This window comes from Equus przewalskii, chromosome 22 (genome assembly GCF_037783145.1).
Source record: "Equus przewalskii isolate Varuska chromosome 22, EquPr2, whole genome shotgun sequence".
In the NCBI taxonomy this organism is placed as follows: Eukaryota; Metazoa; Chordata; class Mammalia; order Perissodactyla; family Equidae; genus Equus; species Equus przewalskii.
This window is the reverse complement of record NC_091852.1, coordinates 23553647-23559646: the sequence shown is the minus strand read 5'-3', so window position 1 is coordinate 23559646 and position 6000 is coordinate 23553647. Positions and strand designations below refer to the sequence as shown.

General features: G+C 38.5%; 1 long non-coding RNA gene across 6 annotated transcripts in view; it reads right to left on the bottom strand.

The window, feature by feature from the left end:
- Positions 1-639: 639 nt before the first annotated feature.
- LOC103567277 (uncharacterized) overlaps positions 640-6000 on the bottom strand; it is a 55329-nt gene continuing 49968 nt past the window's right edge. For 3 of the 6 annotated variants that reach the window (XR_011531773.1, XR_011531775.1, XR_011531777.1), the window contains 3 exons: positions 3764-3856; positions 2874-3110; positions 640-795 (listed from right to left, as the gene is read on the bottom strand). This is a non-coding gene — a long non-coding RNA (uncharacterized lncRNA). The remainder of the gene's footprint in view (positions 796-2873; positions 3111-3763; positions 3857-6000) is intronic. The other 3 variants (XR_011531776.1, XR_548677.2, XR_011531779.1) reach the window with 1 other exon arrangement.

The following is a 6000-nucleotide window of genomic DNA, read 5'->3' as shown; positions in this document are numbered from 1 at the left end:
GAAACTTCCTCAAGAAGCTGTTTTACTCAGTTATAGCTAAAACTATTCTAAAACTGAACTCAATGGTACGCAGTTTATGTACAGTACTATATCTAGAATAGATGCTCTCCTCAATAGCAAGTGATCTGAACGATCTGATAGCACAATTCATTCAATAATTATCCATTCAGCCACAGAAATACGTATCTAGGAATTGAATCACCTCAATTATCCAGTTTGGGGATTCATAATGAAATACTGAATAGGTTTTTATCTAAATACGTTGACTATTTTCCTCTCGTAAATGCGTCTCTAAATTATATAATTTGTCTAGATAGTGAACATGATTTAGTAGAAGAGGCATAATATTTGGAATCAGGACTAGTTTGCAGCCCTATCTATGCCATTCATGAGATGTGTGATTTGGGTAAATTATTTGACCTCTTCGAGCCCCAATCTCTTCATCCATAAAATGGGGACATATGACTACACTTTATGTAATTAGTTTAAGTAATCTACGTAGAATGTAATCAGTGCCTGTTACTTCCATTCTTGCTTTGCTTTCAGAAAAATCCATCTCGAAGTTCACTGTAATTGATTAAGAAAGATACCGAGAATCCATGGACCATTAGCATTCAACCCAGCAAGGAACACCACATCTTTTATTTTAGTTGTTTAAGCAATTGATTTATTTTTTCAAATTGCTCAAACAAAAACAATGTATTTATTATAGCAGGGCTCTAAATCTGCTCGCAAGTCTTCCAGGCAAATTCGGCTGATGAACCATTTTATTTGTGCCTTCCCGCTGACATGAGCCTGATAAAACCAGAAGGGAAGCAGATATGAGAGAATGAAAGGTTTGGTTTACAGATGGATGGGAAGAGGGGGTTATGCAAATGTAATCACAAACATTTTAAACTTGCCCCAAATCTAAATGACCCTGTGTATATACTTTCTGTTTTAACTACTTTTACATATTTTTAGGTAAGTTGTGTGGTTCCAAATCCACATCTACCCAAAACATTGACCAAAAAACATATTCATTACTATATTTGATGGTTAGGGCCTTTAAGGAAGATACCCTTGAATAATGTACTGTCTTGTCCCACAAGCTACTAGGAGGGGAAAAAAAACATCTTGTAGTAAGGGGGGTGGAGAAAAAGAGAAGATACAGTTATGTCATCATTTGCCTTTGATTCTTCTGTTTGATAAAAATAAATCATTTTCTCTTGACTGAATGAATACAGTGATGACCCAGGAGATTTTCATGGCCTTCTTGGAGAATCCAAATCAGTTTTCCTCCACAGGTTGGGTGGGTGTACTTCTCCTGGGGATTTGATCAGAATCTCCACTGTGGCCTTTCCATATGACAAAAACTGCAGCTATCATTATTTTCGTGCTCCAGCTCCCCCCTGAGAATCACTGAGTGTCAGGGAAAACACAGCTGCTGGGGGGGAGTTGTGTAAAGCAGAAGAAAAGTTGAGGTTCACTGAGAATCATTTCAGCTGAGTGTGATATGGGGCAAATCAATATGTGACAAGTATACTGGCAGCAATCTACAGGAATAATTTATTTTTCTTGAAAATGTTCTATGAATTGAACAGTAAAGATTATGTACCTCCTTGGAGTCGGAAATATGTACTACTGATCAGGCAAGCTCTTCCCAGAAAAGATCACCTGTGCTTTCTAGCCTCAGTGAAAATCTCAGCTGGAAATAGTGATATTTGGAATAGACAACCTAGAATGGTGATTCCCCAGAACCAATCTGCTGGGCTGACTGGATGACAGTCACCTGGGGAGCCTGTTAAAAATACATATTCCTAGACCCTGACCTATAGATTTTGATTCTGTAGGTCTATGAGAAGGCCCAGGAACATGTATTTTAAAAAGCTTTCCAGGTAGACTAGTTAAACAACTTATGGTGCATCTATACAGTAATATACATTGCATATGCGAAAGGAAAGAGGAATTTCTTTAGGTATGGATATGTGCCAATAGTCAAGACATTTTATTAAGTGAAAAAAGCATGAGTGTGTATCATTTGCTACCAGTGCTGTTAAAAAGAAGGATGAACATATATATTTGCTTACAAGAGTGTGAAATATCTCTGGAAGGTTGCACAAAAACTGATAATACTGGTTTTGCCTCTGTAGAGAAGAACTGAGTGGTTGGCAGATAGGAGTGGGAGAGAGACTATTTTCCACAGCATAACCTTTTGTACCTTTTGAAATTTGAGCCAAGTAAGAATATTATGTATTCAGAAATGACTGAAAAATATTATTTCTATAATACTCATGACAAAATATGGCTTATAAATAACTCTCCAGGTAACTCTGATGTTTGGCCAGAATTTTAACTACTGGCCAAGAAATACAAAATATGCAACATATTAATGTAACAATATGTAGTATGTAACATATCCGTGTCTCTAAGAGATTGAGGATGTCTCTTTCTATGAAGACGGAGCAGAAAACTAGATACGGAAGTTGCATTAATGTGAATGATACATTCCTGGAAACCTCACTTAATTCTAATCCGTATAGTTCAAGACTAAGTTTCAATGGATGATGGGTCTGTTTGCCAACTAATTTGCCACCTCCAAAGGAAAATAGCAAAAACACAGTTTATAATTTTCAGACAGCGAGCTCTGAATTATGTAATTCTTGATTATTTTTTATAATTGGAAAGAATATGAATTATTTCAAAGTATATACATAGAGACTTTATTAATGTTTTATACCACATCACTTCAGATTAGTTCAAAATCACATTAAATGCAGACACACTGCGCTTGAACTCCATTGGATTAACCTCCTCGGAAAAAATCTTCACAGAAAAGATATTTTGATGTGACTCATTTGGTTTTTATTTAGAGTTGATCAAGGAGCACTCACTTGAAGAACACGTCTGCATTTCCTGTGAAACTGTTAAAGGCATTACGACCACTGGGCTCCTTGATGCCACTTTATAAATCATAATTTCCCCGTTTAAATTTTTGTGCCAAGAAATATTTTTAAGAACTGTAGGCTTCCTTTTATCAGATGAGAATTGCTACCAAGAACCTGGGGTTGAATTTGATGTTCAACCTTGGTATACAGCAAATTTCCTGACAAATTTTAAGATGATCTAGACTTGGGAGAGGAGAAAAGAAAAACAAGTATTACCTGTTTATAAAATTTACATAGCATAAATTTTTAAAAGCAAGCAAAACAATCTTGTACTAGATAACAATGTTTACAATTTCTGATTTTAATTAAAATTTGGCTCCCTACCTAAGGTAAAACAATTGAGTGAATCCTAGCGAGGCTCCTTTGTTTGAGAGGATCTTATGGATAAACAAGCCAATGAGAAAAGTTCCCACCTTTGTAGCAGCGATTCTTGAGTGGCTTCACTAATGAACGCACATCTTAAATGTCTGGACAGGAATTGTGAGGGAAATGCTCTAAGAGTTGAGTGTCAGTCTTGAAGAAAACCTATGCTTGACTCACTCTTACCATATGGATGACACCTTGGGAACCAACCAAATTCTTTTGACTTTTCCTAGTCTTTCCTTTGGTTAGGACCCTGAACAGAGCCATCTAAGAAAAATGACTAATCTGTATCTGGCAGAATATTCAGACCATAAGAGAAACCTGCTTGGACTAGGGTGGAAAAACATTGTGGCTTATAATAACTACCAAAGGAAAAATGGTGCAGCTGCTTTAGACAATAGTCTGGAAGTTCCTTGAAAGGAACATAAAGTGAACATATGACCCAGCAATTCCAACTCCTAGGTGTTAGTTACCTATTCGTCATGTCACCTGGTAACTTCAATTAGTCCAGTGGATGTATCAGGGAAGAGAGATGAATTGTTTCCCGTTCTTAAATGAAGGATCATCTGGAATAGACAGCAATTATATTGGACTGTGTGTTTATTGTCTCCACTTCCTTCTGTTTTACATGTATGTCTCTATTTTTGTAAGTATATTAGACACAACTTTTTAACTAAAATATTTAACATGATTTTAAAAATAATAGCATATCTAGTATTGATTATTAAAAATATAGAAAAACATCATGAGCCTAGTACCCAAAGATAGCCACTGTTAATATTTTACTACTTTATGCTTCTTCTTAGGATGTATTTACATATATTTATATTCATATACCTTATAAAAGTGAGCAAACATTTCAGTTGTCCTAACTTAATTTTTCCAATTTCATGAAATAATCTACTACAATATCATTCTCATGACTAGAAGATATTATCTCACATGGACATGCCATATGCTTTTTGAACTAGCTGTCCCTGAGAAACAGATTCTCTGAAAGAGATTTGTGTTGTGCACAATAATTTTATTGGCGAGTGCCCTTGGGATCAACCCTTATATGGGCAATTAAAGGAAGTGGGGTTGGGTCAGGGAGGGGTGGAACTACAATGAGGTTCCAATAAATACCCTGGGGAGCTCTGAAGCTGTGATGGCCCTTCAGAGTTGTCCCTCCTTGAGGTAAAGGAGCTGAGTTTTTGAACCCCCTTATTATCTAGTAATTGAATGGAGACTGTGCCTTGGGAGTAGGTGTGACCTTGGGCAAGGCAGCGCCTTTCAGCTGAGGGCAATGCACAGAGAGAAATTCAACTGAGAGCCATTAGCTGTCAATGCTAACAGCAACTGAGGTAATGAATGCCTCAATCTTGAAGGGGGGATCTGGATGACATAAAATCGTGTTTGCTAAATTCTATCTCCTGTGGCAGTTGAATTCACTTATATATTTCATTAAGTTCTCATTGTAGCCTTCCTCTACTATTTATTCTAGATTCCACTCACTTTTGACTAACATCTCTGCTGATCCAGGTGGTTTACATGGTCGGGCAACCCAGACCCTCATCATCCCTTATGGGTCTGAGCCCCCGGTCACCATGACCTTCTCAAGCTGTGGCTGTTGCACTTATCCAGTCATTGTCAAAACTGGGCAGTGTAGCATACCAAGAGACTCCCCCGTGGATTGGATGGGTACCAAACACGTTCCTCCCTGCCCTCATTGTAACGCAGTAGCCCTACTTCTGCCTGATGATCAGAATCAAGCACCCGTGCCAGGATGGTGACTTCTTTCTTTGTGTACTACTTTCTTTGCTTTCTTCTTGTCATGAGGACCCGAAAGTGACAGTAGTAGTTTTAATTTAAAGTTTAATGGTACTCTTGTGTCTTTTGACGGAACATTTACTCCTCCAGGGAGAAATCTAGACCTGCATTGTCTAGAGTTGTAGAGATGAGAAGTACAAATTCTACAAGTTGGTCACTTTGAGGGATGGTAAGCAGGAATGTTCCTACTTCCTTCTCTTGGGTCCTAGACCCATAAATTCTACCTATTGGGGACATAGCATCATACAACGTCCGCTGATTTAGGGTGTAACTAGGTCCTAGAGCATAAACCGCCTATCCTTGTAGAGTCTCATATCCAAGCTGGTGTCTCAGTTACACTTCCAAATGGCTATTTTGTTGTCAAGTGGGTCTCGGTCTGATGCAATATTGTGAAAAATCCCATGTCAGTGGATCAAACACTCTGTAAGCCCTTGAATAGTGGTGCTGGCTGAGGTCCTGTGGATGGCAAAGGCAAACCCATACTTGCAATATGTGTTGATTCCAGCCAAGATGAATTGCTGCCCCTTACAGGGTGGATGGAGTTCAGAGTGGTCAATTTGTCACCAAGTAGCTGGTTGGTGTCCTTGAAGATTATGCCATATCAGGACTTAGCACTGGTCCCTCTCACTGGGAGGTGGGATATTTGGCAGTGGAAGTAGCTAGATTAGCCTTGGTGAGTGGGAGCCACGCTTTTGGGCCCCTGCATAGCCTCCATCCCTGCCATTGTAACTTCTCTGTTTATGTGACCATTATGCCAGCACTAGGGTGGCTGATGAGAGAGACTAGCCAATAGCAACTGGCCCTGTCATTCTATGTTTTTGGTTGCCTATGTCCTCTTCTGTGAAGAATGATGGAGAGAAGGATGCTGTTTAGAGGGCATTAACATGTAATACAAAGATCT